Raw genomic sequence first — 14,616 nt, 5'->3', positions numbered from 1 at the left:
GCTTGATCGCCTGAGAAGTGCTTAGGTTGGGGGGAGTGGGGGGTTCCTAAGGTCGTGTCAGGCACTACATAAATGCAACTTCTTCATTTTCCTTTCAGCCCCTCCCTGGAGCTTGAGTTGCTGGGATTTCTGTGGGTCTCAGCTGCCTGGATACCCATGCAGTGAGCTTCCTGGCCTGCTCCTGTTTTCATACACAGTTGCTGCTGGGTGTTTTGTTGTCTTGATGTGTTACTGTATAGAATCGACCTCTATTTGTGACAATGTATGTGTACAAAGGCATTTTTATGAATAAAGTATATTGTTTGAAATTTAAGAGGAAAAAGTTGTTGTTGGGTGCAATTTCAAGCACAAACTATGAAGTTAATGTGCTAATGTTGGAAGTAAAAGAGTGCTTTGCATAACTTTCTAGAGAAGTACATTAAAAATGGTGTCACTCTCACTTTTATTGAATCTCTTTTGTAACTCACGACTCCACGATGTCTAATGACCCTTTTACTTGTGCCAAACTCTCCCACGGTGTTTGAAATGACTGTCAAGAATGGACCCCGAGGCACAGCTTTCTCCCAGAGTCTCTATCATGTCCATACTCCCCATGTAACTGTATGAAGCTAATGGTGTAGTGGTGGACTTGAGGTGGGGTTGGCAGTGTGATGCTGCAGGTTCAAATCCCTACAAGTTGTTGGTGGAGTTTTAATTCAATTCCTAAATCTGGTGATAGTGTAGCCATTGTTTAAAATACCCATCTGGTTTGCTAATGCGAAGGAACGTGAACGGAAGAATTCTGCTCTCCTTATCTGGTCAGGTCTCTATATATAATTACACACCCAACGTGGTTGTCTCTGAAATGTGCCTGGAGTTGCCAAAGCAAACCATTCAGTGCAAGAGATGGGCAACCAACCCTGGCATCGTCACTGATGCCCACATCTCATATAACAAAGGATTTTACTTGCTAGTATGCAAAGACAGAGCAGTTTCAATACAATGCAGATCTATGATTTCACTGTCTCTCTTCATTTGATTTGATATATTATTGTCCCATGTGCCTAGGTACTGTGAAAAGTTTTGTTTTGCATGCAGTACAGGCAGATTATCCCATACAAAGTGCATTAGGGTGATAGAACAGGGCGAGGAATACAGTGTTACAGCTGCAGAGAAGGTGCACAGAGAGTGCGATCAACATTTCAATTTAAAATTTGACAGGTCCGTTCAGATTCTGATAACTGCATGAAGAAGCTGTTCTTGAATCTGTTTATACTTGTATACAAACTTTTCTATCTTCTGTGTGATGGGAAAGGTTGGAAGAGATTATAACCGGGGTGAGAGGGGTCTTTGATGATGTTGGCTGCCTTTCTGAGGCAGTGAGAAGTGTAAACGGAGTCAGTGGATGGACGGCTGGTTTGTGGGATGGTTTACATAATTCTAGCCTTTCTTTTCAGTTTTGCAATTTGTGCGTGGAAATCACTGAGCTCTTCCCCACCTGAGCACCTCTGAGGATGCAATGGAGTCTTTGGGGTTTCCTCACCTGTCGTAGCATCAAACCCTCTACCTAGCTCCTTCCCCCCCTCTATCCCAACTTCAAAACACTCTTTGAACCTATTTCTGTGGCCACATGGTCAGTTGCTTTTCTTTATCCCCTAATTCCTCTTTCTTTTTCCATGTCCTGCAAAGCACCTTGGGACATTTTGTCAAACACGAGTCTTCAAAGGGGCTTCATTGGCTGGGAAGCGAACTAGACGTGCCAAGGGTGCTATCGAAATGCAAGTCTTTGATTCTTTTGAAGGAGCTCCCAGCAATGTTGGCATTGCAGTGTAATGTATTGCATGACGCCTAATCCTGATGCCTGATCGCTCGAATTGGTATCGTCACTAACTCGGGGGAGGTCTGCTGGGCAGGTGCACGAGGGAAAAAGGACGAGTTTGGAATGAGCGTGCCGGAGCGGCTGTCAGACAGGGTACAAGAAGAGAGACTGCTTTTTTGTCTCAGAAAGTCGAATGGCAACAGAGGAGAATCTGAGATAACAAAGTGTGGAGCTGAATGAACGCAGCAGGCCAAGCAGCATCACAGGAGCACAAAAGCTGATGTTTCAGGCCATGGTGGGGGGTGGTGGGGGGCGGGAGTTCTGAATTAAATAGGGAGAGAGGGGGAGGCAGATAGAAGATGGATAGAGGAGAAGATAGGTGGAGAGTAGACAGACAGGTCAAAGAGGCAGGGATGGAGCCAGTAAAGGTGAGTGTAGGTGGGGAGTTAGGGAGGGGATAGATCAGTCCAGGGAGGACGGACAGGTCAAGGGGGTGGGATGAGGTTAGCAGGTAGGAGATGGGGGTGGGGTTTGAGGTGGGAGGAGGGGATGGGTGAGAGGAAGAACAGGTCAGGGAAGTGGGGACGAACTGGGCTGGTTTGGGATGCGGTGGGGGAAGGGGAGATTTTGAAGCTGGTGAAGTCCACATTGATACCATTGGGCTGCAGGGTTCCCAAGCGGAATATGAGTTGCTGTTCCTGCAACCTTCGGGTGGCATCGTTGGGATAATAGAAGATTGGAATACCAACACAGAAAAGCATTGAAGTGAACAGCAGAAGTGGCTTTAAGTGGGAACCAGAGAGAGAGAGAGAGAGAGAGAGAGAGAGAGAAAAGGGTCTAGGAGATATGGGGGTGCAATTTCAACTGAAGGCACAAAGTCAAGAGACTGTTTATCAAAAAACAGATTTACAATTTGCCCGCAAAACCTTCTGATCGCTCAGCAAGTGGGATTCCACTGGGAGGAGTCTTGTTGGGCTAAGTGGTATCTTCTGCGGCCCTGACTTTTAATGTTCATACTTGCTGCAGCCCAACATTGCAGGGGTCTTTGTTACAAAAAAAACTTTGTCTTTACTTTGTTTTATATTCAGTAATTCTTGCCTTTTATAAGTAAGTTACAAGATTAACTGGTCAAATTGCAGAAAGCAGTGGTCAGAGTTTGGAGAAATCATGTGGCGCACTGGGTTAGAATCTCTGCCTCTGAACTGGCATGTCCCACGGGGAAGTGTGTTGTGTGCGAGCTTTAGGACCCAGGAGCAACTTTGAGATGATTTCACAGAGATGCTCCTCACTGGATGTAAATAGCACAGTGTGGATGGGGTTTGAAACAAAGAGTGAGGTGAAGAAGCATGCAGGGAAATGGGTGGAGTGAACTGACGAATGTGCTTTGCCTGTCTCATACACCACTAGGCCTGGGGCTAGGATGAATTATGGCCATTCGAATACCCTTGCTTGTTGGTCATGTTATTAGAAGAGAGGAGATTCACCAGGGAGCAGCATCTGGTTCAGGGCCAGGAAGGGTGTGGGGGAAATTGAAATACGAAAAAAAAATTCAGACGGGAGGAAGATGACAGAATCCAAAACTGCAAAAGAAAATAGCATCCCCAAGTTAATGAGGTTCTAGGAAACAGCAACCAAATGCTGGGGTTTATTTCAAGAGGGATAGAATTGAAAGGTAAGGGAGGTTATCACAGAATTAAAGAAGGCCGTAAGATGTAGGAGTCTGCTCTGCCATTCAATGAGGTCACGGTTGATCGGATCATCCTCAAGTCCACTTTCCTGCCTTTTCTCGACGACCCTTGATTCCCTCACTCATTAAAAATCTGCCCATCTTAAGCTTGAATAAAATTGTTATAGCATGGAAAGAGACCACTCAGCCCTTTGTTGGTTCTAGCCCCTAGTACCAATCTCCTGCCTTTACCCTGTGCCCCATTTCTATCCCAATAGCCATCCAATGCCCCTCTTGAGTGTCTCAATGGAAGCTGTCTCCCCCACATTTCCAGGCAATGCATTCCACAGCCTAACTACTCGCTGGGTGAGAATGTTTCTCCTCGCTTCATTTGCACATCATTTTAAATCTATGCCCCTGTCATTTTTGCTGGTCTATGTGATTGTATTCTGGTTATGCCACAGACTGTGTGCGTTCTGATCACCATATTCTCAAAAGATTTACTGGCAACGGAGAGAATGCAAAACAGGGAATGTGAGTTCTAAAGAGAGCAGGTTGCCAGTTTGAGCCTCTCTTGTTTTTGATATCTCCATCAAGGGCTGACCTAATGGAGAAATGTCCAAATTGTGAAAGGTTAAAGTGGATGCGCAGAGAACATGCAGGGAAGGGCAGAGCTCAAGACCATCAACAGAAGATATTCCCCCAGCAATGTTTGATGGACATTCAGGAAAAGCCCTAAATATCTAGAGAATGGTGGGAATGTGGCCCTTGTTGCTTCCGGGAGTAGATTGGATGGAATCGATACAAGTGAGGAGGCGCTGTGCAAGCATTTGGGTGGTCAGGTTAGATGGGAAAGGTGGGAAGGAGGGTTGACTGGAAAGGCTGGGGTGGCTTGAAGGGCCTGATTGTGCACTCTGAAAATGAGAATAGGAGCAGAAGTAGGCCATTCAGCCCTTCGAATCTGCTTCCCTATTCAGTCCCCCGTTCCCATACCCTTTGATCCCTGTAGCCCTGGGGATTATATCGAACCTGTGTCCCTCTGTTTTCCAGTGAGTGAGTCTTCATGCTTTCCTGTTGACGAATCTGATGGGCGCATGACACTGCACCTTATACATAAAGAAAATGGAAGGCAAACATCATCAGACTGCCGACAAACCAAGCAGCCAGAAGGCCCTGCGGCTATAACCAAACCTGCTATACGATCACGATGGCCAGTTCATTTATTCGCAATCCTTTCTCGAGCACGCAATTGGCATGTTAGGAGTTTGGCACTATGGGGCTCGGAGTCGTTTGTGAGTGGTTAATGATGGAGGTTCCTGGACACAGAAGAAAGGCTAAAGGTCAGTTTAGATTACCAGGTACTGCGTAGCTGGGGGAGGAAAGTTCTAAACTACAACGTAATTTTTGTCAGACTTGAATATTCATAAAGTTAAGTGAATTTTCTGCTTGTCAAGGCTGAAGTATATCAAGGGAAATGGGCCCTTTTCTTTCTCTCCTCCAGCATTGAGCTAAGTAAAGGAGCTCCCTCTCTACTCAATAGTCTCTTGCCCTCACCCCACTTTCGTGATTCTTGTCCGTCCATTTTCCCAAAGTACCCCCCTGTCTTCACACTGTCGTCAATCTGCCCTCCTCAGCTGGTCTGTTCCATGGGGTTCAAAACCAAATTAAACAGAATTCAAGAGGTGCTACCTTTTCTTTATGCACTGGTGGGATGTGGGATGTCCCTGGCTGGGCCCAGCATTTATTGCCCCGTCCCTAGTTGTCCCCTGGAGAAGGTGGTGGTGAGCTGCCTTCTTGAACCACCATATGCTGTAGATAGACCTACAATGCCCTCAAAGAGGGAACTCCAGGATTTTGACCCAGCCATGATGTGGAGGTGCCGGGGTTGCACTGGGATGGACAAGGTCAGAAGTCACATGATACCAGGCTATCGTCCAACAGGTTTATTTGGAAACACACAAGCTTTCAGAGCTTTGAACTTTGCAGCAGTCCGAAAGCTTGAGTTTTCAATTAAACTTGTTGGACTATAACCTGGTGTTGTGTGACTTCTGACCTTTTGACCCAGAGACAGTGAAGGAGCAGCGGTATATTTCCAAGTCAGGATGGTGAGTGGAGGGGAACTTGCTGGGAGTGATGTTCCCATGTATCTGCTGCCCTTGTCCTTCTAGATGGAAGTGGTCGTGGGTTTGGAAGGTACTGTCTGAGGATCTGTGGTGAATTTCTGCAGTGCATCTTGTAGATAGTACACACTGCTGCTACTGAGTGTCGGTGGTGGAGGGAGTGGATACTTGTGGATGTGGGGCCAATCAAGCGGCTGCTTTGTCCTGGATGGTGTCAAGCTCCTTGAGTGTTATTGGAGCTGCCCCCATCCAGGCAAGTGGGGAGTATCCCATCACATTCCTGACTTGTGCCTGGTAGATAGACCTTTATCAACGCTATAGATGTCTATGACTCCAAATATGGTCTCAACAAACACCATACTGCCATAAAATAGCTTCCCTACTCTTACACTCGTTTCCCCTTGCATTAAACACCAACAACAATGGATTATTTCCAGGTAAGATATATTATTTCTGTGAGAGAAAGCAATATGGAAGAAAGTTAAAGAGTGACGTTCGAGCTCTCCAATACAAAGAATCTACAAACCTGGATGTGAGTTTGCTCGCTGAGCTGGAAGGTTCATTTTCAGACGTTTTGTCACCATACTAGGTAACATCATCAGTGAGCCTCCGACAAAGGAGACATTATAGTGTTCTTAGACATCTATAGCGTTGATAAAGGTCTATCTACAAGGCACAAGTCAGGAGTGGGATGGGATACTCCCCACTTGCCTGGATGGGTGCAGTTCCAACAACACTCAAGAAGCCTGACACCATCCAGGACAAAGCAGCCGCTTGATTGGCCCCACATCCACAAGTATCCACTCCCTCCCCCACCGACACTCAGTAGCAGCAGTGTGTACTATCTACAAGATGCACTGCAGAAATTCACCAAAGATCCTCAGGCAGCCCCTTCCAACCCCACGGCCACTTCCATCTAGAAGGACAAGGGCAGCAGATACATGGGAACACTACAAACCTTCCTGTTGCTGCTTTATCCATATCCTTTTACACATACAAGTTATAGCTTTAAATTGAGGGGTGAAAGATATAGGACAGATGTCAGAGGTAGTTTCTTTACTCAGAGAGTAGTAAGGGAATGGAACACTTTGCCTGCAACGGTAGTAGATTCGCGAACTTTGGGTACATTTAAGTCGTCATTGGATAAGCATTTGGACGTACATGGAATAGTGTAGGTTAGATGGGCTTGAGATTGGTATGACAGGTCGGCACAACATCGAGGGCCGAAGGGCCTGTACTGTGCTGTAATGTTCTATGTTCTATGTTCATACAAATAACAGGCCATTCAACCCAACTGGTTTGTCCCAGTATATTTGCTCCACCTGAGCCTTATCCCAGCCTATTTCATCTCACCCATTGGCCTGTCATTCTCCATCGCTACTAGATTACTAGGCCACAATTTCCAAATGTTTCAGGTTGCACCTTACACCGCACACCAAGGGGCTGTTCACTATTGGTACATAATTGCAGGAGGCCAGACTTCTTGAAAGTCATGCACTGAGGTGATTTAGCTGTTTCATAGAGTCACACAGCACGGAAACAGACCCTTCGGTCCAACCAGTCCATGCTGGCCATAATCCCAAACTAAACTCATCCCACCTGCGTACTCCTGGCCCATATCCCTCCAAACCTTTCCTATTCATGTACTTATCCAAATATCTTTTAAACGTTGTAACTGTACCCACATCCACCACTTCCTCTGGAAGTTCATTCCACATGCGAAACACCCTCTGTGTAAAACATTTGCTCCTCGTGTCTTTTTTAAATCTCTCTCCCCCCACCTTAAAAATATGGCACCTCGCCTTGAAACCCCCCATCCTAGAGAGAAGACAACGACCAATAACCCTATCTATACTCCCCATTACTTTATGAACTTCTATCAGGCCGCCTCTCAACCTCCTACGCTCCAGTGAAAAAAGTCCCAGCCTATCCAGCCTTACTTTATAACTCAAACCTTCTATTCCAGGCAACATCCTGGTAAACCTCTTCTGAACCCTCTCCAGTTTAATTATAGATAGTCAGAACTGCCGATGCTGGAGTCTGATGTAACACGGTGTCGAGCTGGATGAAAACATCAGGCCAAGCAGCATCAGAGGAGCAGGAAAGCTGACATTTTGGGCTGAGACCTTTTATCAGAAATGGGGGAGGGGAAGGGGGCTCTGAAATAAAGATGCAGGGGGCAGTGGTAGAAGGTGGATAGTGGAGCGGATGAGTGGAAGAGAAGACGGACAGGACAATGAGGCAGGGATGAAGGTGAGTGTAGGTCGGAAGTGGGGGTAGGCGTTGGTCAGTGAGGCGGGAGGGGCAGATAGGAGGGAGAGAAGCCGGGCAGGTCAAGGAGGTGGAGTTGAGATGGGGGGTGCTGGTCATGGGATGAGGTTGAGGGTGGGGAGATTTTGAAGCTAATTTAATTGTAGTTTAGTTTAATTATATCTTTCTTACGACAGGGTGACCAGAACTGGACACAGTATTCCAGGAGAGGCCTCGCCAGTGTCCTGTACAACCTCAACATGACGTCCCAATTCTTACATTCAAAGGGCTGAGTGATGAAGGCAAGTGTGTCAAATGCCTTTTTAACTACCGTATCTATATGTGATGCAAACTTCAAAGAATTACATACCTGGACCCCTCGATCCCTCTGTTCTGCAACATTATCCAACGCCCTACCATTAATTGTATAAGACCCACCCCTGTTTGGTACACCAAATTGCAATACCTCACCTATTTTGCATTTGTTTCATCCCTCTCCTTTCCTGCTATTATTGTCTCAGGTCGCTCGGACTGAATTTCACGTTGCCGTGTCGGTGCAGAATCTGGGCAATTCAGCGTCAGGGCGAGTGTGAGAACATGACCAGCCAAATTCACATTCACATGTGAGTTTTAAGCATGCCTGTCACATGAAAGAATTTCACACTGCGCGTAGGGCATCAATAAATCCCGGTCTCATTAAAGCTGGGACAGGGCGGTCAGTCGCAAATAAAAACCTTTCAGCCAGCTATGGCTGACGAAAGGGAGGTGGAGATGACTTGGTTTTGTTACTGGGCTAGGAATCCAGAATCCCGAGGTCCGAGTTCAGGAATATGTCTGGGCCACACGTAACTCCAGTCCCACAGTGATGTGGTTGATGCTCTGAGCAAGACACCCAGTTCAAGGGGCAATTAGGATTGGGTGTTAAATACAGGCCGAGCCAGTGACGGCCACATTCCGTGAATGTTTTTTTAAAAGATCCATATCTTAACTCTACCCAGATTTCATTATCTACTCATTCAAGATGGCGGCCGTGGAGTAGATAGCAATTCGGGCTCCCAAGCCTGGGGCTCATCCACTTTTCTTTCTTTGTCCTATTCTTCGTGTTATTTTAACTTGCCTTCTTATTAACCGTGGCAGCAATGCGAGTCCAGCATGGACATGTGGCAGGTTTTTGGATGCCTGGCAGTAGCAGTGGACGAGGGTTTGGGCCTAGTCTGAGGCCCAGTAGTGTCAGTGGCTGTAGCGGCGAGGTCAGCCTGCAGCACCGACTCAGGTCAGCAGGTGGCAGTTTCGGGCTTGTGCCCAGTGAGGAACTGGTGGCATTGGCGGAGGCAAGATGGCGACTCTGTTCCGACAGCAGCGCCATGGCAATGGGACACAAGGTTTGGCCGACTGCTTCGTGCTTCTGTCAGTCTCAGCATTGGACTAGAAGATCCCGGATGCAGGCCCAAAGCTAAGCTTTTCAGCTAAGTTGAACGTTTCTTCACTTCCTGCCTATAGCTTCCTCATTTTGGATTATTTTCTGTGTTTCAAGATGGCAGCAGAGACTATGCAACACTTTTCACTGTGTAACAAAATACATGAGACAATGATAAATCAAATCAAGTAATCTTTCATGCCCGTATCGGACCAAAATCTTTCACCCTCTGGTTTGGAAATTGTTAATTGATCTTGAGCCTCAACAGCGCTTTGGGAGAGAACATTCTAGAAGTCAACTCCCTTTAGTGACAAGAAGTGCTTCATGCCTTCACTGCGGAAGGGCTCAGCTGGGATTTGAAGGTGCTTTCAATAGTCCTAAATCCAGAAGGAGTAACAGTTATTTCCTGCTAAATTTGCCCATTTGGAACTGCAATCCCACGTAATATTCTCAAACCACACATGACTCATTTATTTGTCTTTGCCAGCAGTACAGTCAGAATATTCTAAAGGGATTCACTGCACTTGAGTCATTTGGGATCTTCCTGAGCCCTTTAGGGCAAAGGTGGCACGGTGGCTCAGTGATTAGCACTGCTGCTTCACAGCACTAGGAGCCCAGGTTCAATTCCACCCTCGGGTGACTGTCTGTGTGGAGTCTGCACCTTCTCCCTATGCCTGTGCAGACCCCCTGTGGGTGCTTTGGTTTCCTCCCATGACCCAAAGATGTGCAGGTTAGGTGGATTGGCCTTGCTAAGTTGCCCCATAGCATCCCAGGATTTTTTGGGTTAGACAAGGGGAATGAGTCAGGGTGGGATGCTCTTCAGAGGGACAGTGTGGACTTGTTGGGCCAAATGGCCTGTTTCCGCACTGTAGGGATTCTATGCCTGTCATGCCATACCAAGATGGCTTTTCTGAATCTCTTGTTGTTTTTCAGCCTCGGAATTCCAGATACGATTTCCATCCTTATACTTTAGATGTGTCACCTAAGCCTTATTCAAATCTATAATCAGAAATGGGCATGGAGAGGTGAGATACTGGTCACTAAGATGGCACCACCTTCATCGTTGAGCCAGGGAAGTGCTAAGCCAGCCAGGAACCCTGTTGCTATTTTGCTGGAAATCTGTGCGGGCGTTAGACAAAATTAGACTCCTGGTCAAATAGCCTGTCCAAACTCATTAAGCAGGCACACGGCTGATGCCACATGCATGGGGTACTGGAGGGCTACTGGGCACTGTGAGAACCAACGGTAAGGCTTGGCACAATTCCGAGACAATCAACGGTCTGGCAAAAGGGATGCGGGGCGGAATTTCTGCAGGAAGGCTTCTCCCGTTAATAAGCGGGTAAGAAGCGCCGGGAGGGCCCCAGAGAAGAGGCACCACCCAGCAGTGGGTCACAATTGCGGTTGAATGGGAGAACAGGCTGAGGAGGCAAGATGGCTGCTTCCTACGAGACTCAAAGCTGGTCGAGGGAAGGAGGAGGGCTTTTTTTTTGGTCAGAATTCCAAGCCTGCGCACCTACGAAACAACACATACAATCCCACTTTGATTCTGTCACCCTTTCCACAAGCAGGGGTGTTTTTGCACCTGATAACTGTGCCCAAGGAGAAAGATATTTTAAAAATGAGCTGACAAAGGATAAGGTATGCGAAGCATGCACAAATATCAGTCTTGGTCTTGGTTCAAGGAAGATTTTGCTTACAAATGATTTCCATCTGTGTGCTGCCTTAGCGCCTGTGAAAGGAGAAACAGCAGTTCCACGCCTGAAATGTTTGGCTTCTGACCTTAATTGCATTTTGTCTCTTTAAAGATTTCCCCCATGGCATATGCTTGGTTTCAGTGTCCAACTAAGGATGAAAGTGCACTGTCTTTTTTTGTCATCCAATCTAGGGCATGCCACAAACTGTGTTTATTCTCACTCAAGCATTCCTTGTAGTAAATTGCACTTCTTTATGGTGGGCAATTTTTAAAAAATATTTATGCCTTTCGAATTACTCCCTGTTTCCTTTATTCACCTCTCGTCTCTTTATAGGGTCATTGGATACTTGTATTGTACCAGCCAGAAAATCAAAACAATTTTGTGGCCTTAATCTATCGTAGCCCACGATCTTTTATCCCTCATCCAATGTTTGGCAGGCTCTGTCGAAAGTTGGCACGCATCTTGGGTCGCTGCTACGGCACTATGGCTCGCTGGAGAATGGGCTCACGTTGGCTTTGCCTCTGCCAGTGTGCCAAGGGTCAATGATGTGAAAACTCAAAGTGCAAAGTGCTGCATCATGAGAGGTGTTATTAAGATTTAAACATAGTCTCCATCAGCTGAATGTCAAAGTTCCCAGAATACAGTTTGAAACATGATTTGAGGAGTTCTTTTCCAGTGGTTTGATCAACATTTATCCCTCAGTTGACACGATTAAAGCAGATGGCCATCGTCACATTTTTATTTGTGGGATCTTGCTGTGCACCCATAGTCTGCCATGTTGCCACCATTACCAAAACTTTACAAGTGTTTCTTTGGCCTCGAGCAGTGAAAACCACTCTACCATAAGTTTTTTGCTGGTGTGTCCCCAGTTCTCCACTGCAGGATGCTCAACCTTGACTCCTGACTGCTCACATTCGGTTGACGCAAATACTGAAGAGATCTGTGGGAAATTGACCCAACCATGTAAACGGTTTTGATGACTTTCCTTTCGGAGGTCACTGGGACAAATTGGCGTTCAAAGATATAGAATCCTTACGGTGTGGAAGCAGGCCATTCGGCCCATCGAGTCCACACCAACCCTCCAAAGTGCGTCCCACTTGGACCCTTCTCTATCCCTGTAATGCTGCATTTCCCATAGCTAATCCACCTAGTCTGCACATCTCCAGACACTACGGGCAATTTGGCATGGCCAATCCACCCTAGCCTGCGCATCTTTGGACTGTGGGAGGAAACCGCGCAGACACGGGGAAAATGTACAAACTCCACACAGACAGTCACCCGAGGCTGGAATCGAGCCCAGGTCCCCTGGTGCTGCGAGGCAGCATTACTGACCATCAAGCCACCATGCCACCCTCAAGCAGCTCTCCAGTTGTTTCTTGCCCGTTTGGCCAATCTCCATGTTGGCTTGGGCTTCTTCAATGGTGGCTGTTGCTAGCACATGCTCGCTGCTCTGGGCATAGCCAAACGGCCATTGTAGTGTCGTTGTGGTAGGGTAGGGTATGGCAACCATATTTGTTCACAGCAAACTCCCACAAATAGCAATGGGATCAGGACAAGATCATGTGCTCTTGCCATGTTGATAGACCAGAGCTCTGGTGAAGATTCTGCTGCCTTTTTTAAAGACAGACGATGAGACCTTCCACCTAAGAAGGCAGTCAGGCCCCTGATCTAATGTCTCATGTGCAAGAAGGCACCCCCTCCCCCCGCCATTGACAATGTAGCACTCTATCAGGGGAGCATCAACCTTGAGCCTGATGGTGAAAACCAACTTGTAAATGCTTCCAAAGCACACCAATGGTGGATAGTAAGATTGGGAGAATCAACCAAAACCATTATGATAACCAATCTCCATGTTTGAAGGGACTGCTAGAAGAAATGGAGCCTCCTTCGATAGAGGTCAGAGTGTTGCCCACTAAGCTATGGCTAACTGGGGACCAGAAATCTGGTCAAAGAGTTAGTTTGTTGAGCTGGATTACTTCACTTCTGGTTTCCCTTCGCAATGGAGTGTTTTTGGGTTCGAGTTCTAAGTGTTTATTGATGGCTTTCTTTGTGGAGTGCCAGGCTTCCAGGAATTCTGGTGCTTTTCCCGGCCGAGCCTGTCCCATGATCTTGGTGTTGTCCCAGTTGAAGTGGTGGTTCTCCTTGTCCATGTGGATTGAGATGAGTGAGTATTGGCCGTGTCTTTTTGTAGCCAGTTGATGTTCATGTACTCTTGTTGTTAGTTCCCTTCCTGTTTGTCCGATGTAGTGTTCCTCGCAGTCTCTGTAGGGGTTCTTGTAGATGACATCGATCCTGTCCATGGCGGGGAGTGGGTCTTTAGGTCGGGCGAACAGTTCCTGTGAGAAATAAACACTCCACTATGGAGGAAACCTGGAAGTGAGGCAATCCAGCTCAACGGACCCCAGAGATTAAAAACCAGGCAGGAAAACACACCGACACTTCATCAGAAGCTGCACTGAGGATGTTACCGAGCACGGTAACGAAACGTCTGCGGAACCACAAACCGGCTCGGCGAGACAACCAACCTCAACACCCACAACCCAAGCTACAGGTCTACTGCAAAACCTCAGAGGTAGGTTCGAAAGAGCATCTTAAAAGAGGAAAGCAAAGTCAGAAGGTTATTCCAAGTCTTGGGACCAAGCCAGCCAAAGATAGCCCTTTACAGTCCATCAGTTTGAATCGGGGGTGCGCGGGAGGTTGGATTTGGTACATGGACAATGGGCTGGATCAAAGTGAAGAGATAGGGAAGGCCTAGACAATGAAGAGATCCGAGCATACGAAGATGAGAATTTTAAAAATCGGGGCATTGCCAGACGGTGATCCAGTGTAGGTCAGCGAGCACAGGGCTGAGAGGTGAACAAGACAATGCAGGACGGCAGAGTTTTCAGTGACACACATAGGGCCCACCGTGAGTTCCACTCCAGAATGTTTGCCAGCTGCTTTCAGCAAATTGAGATTTTGTTGTAGCTGTTGTCTCTTGGTGTGGAGGGTTCCCTGCCGAGGTTAATCTCCCTGCAGCCAGCTCCATGGCAAGGTGGATTGGCCCATTGTAAATCTGTCCTCCTTCTGGGGAAGAGGATTTGACAAAAGCTAGTGACGGGGTCTCAATGCTGCAATGCGAGTGGACAATGTAAGCAGCACAGAATGTGAATGTAAGCAAATGGGAAGCACCATTCAGCCCTGACTTGATGATTAAAGGACATCTGTTGTTTAGGCAGCTGAACAGCTTCCTCCCATTGGGCACTCAAGCCTCACGCTCAAAGCTGGCAGGTTACAGTTTTCCGAGCGACAACGCCAGCCACGTTTCTCTCAGAGGGCAGTTTGTTGTGAACTGTAAGGCGCTCTGGTCACTCCTAGCTTGGAATTGCTTTTATCACTGCTGGAGGTAGCGTGGATGAGCGGGAGGAGGCTGGTACAAGACTGATCCCTGGTGTGGAAAAGCTTTTGAGTCCTGAGCAAGAAATGGAGACAACAAGGGCCTCTTAGGTCAGAAAATCATAAGCTATCAGAACAGGAGAAGACCGTTTGGCCCCTTGATCCTGCTCCACCATTCTATAGGTTCAAGGCTGAGCCGACACCATTCACACCCCCTTTCCTGCCCTCTCCCCATAACCCGTGATTCCCTGACTGATCAGCCTTAAACATACACTCTGGCCCTACATCTCTCTGTG

Source organism: Stegostoma tigrinum, chromosome X (genome assembly GCF_030684315.1).
Source record: "Stegostoma tigrinum isolate sSteTig4 chromosome X, sSteTig4.hap1, whole genome shotgun sequence".
Classification (NCBI taxonomy): Eukaryota; Metazoa; Chordata; class Chondrichthyes; order Orectolobiformes; family Stegostomatidae; genus Stegostoma; species Stegostoma tigrinum.
The sequence above is the reverse complement of the archived record's forward strand: the minus strand, read 5'-3'. Positions refer to the sequence as shown.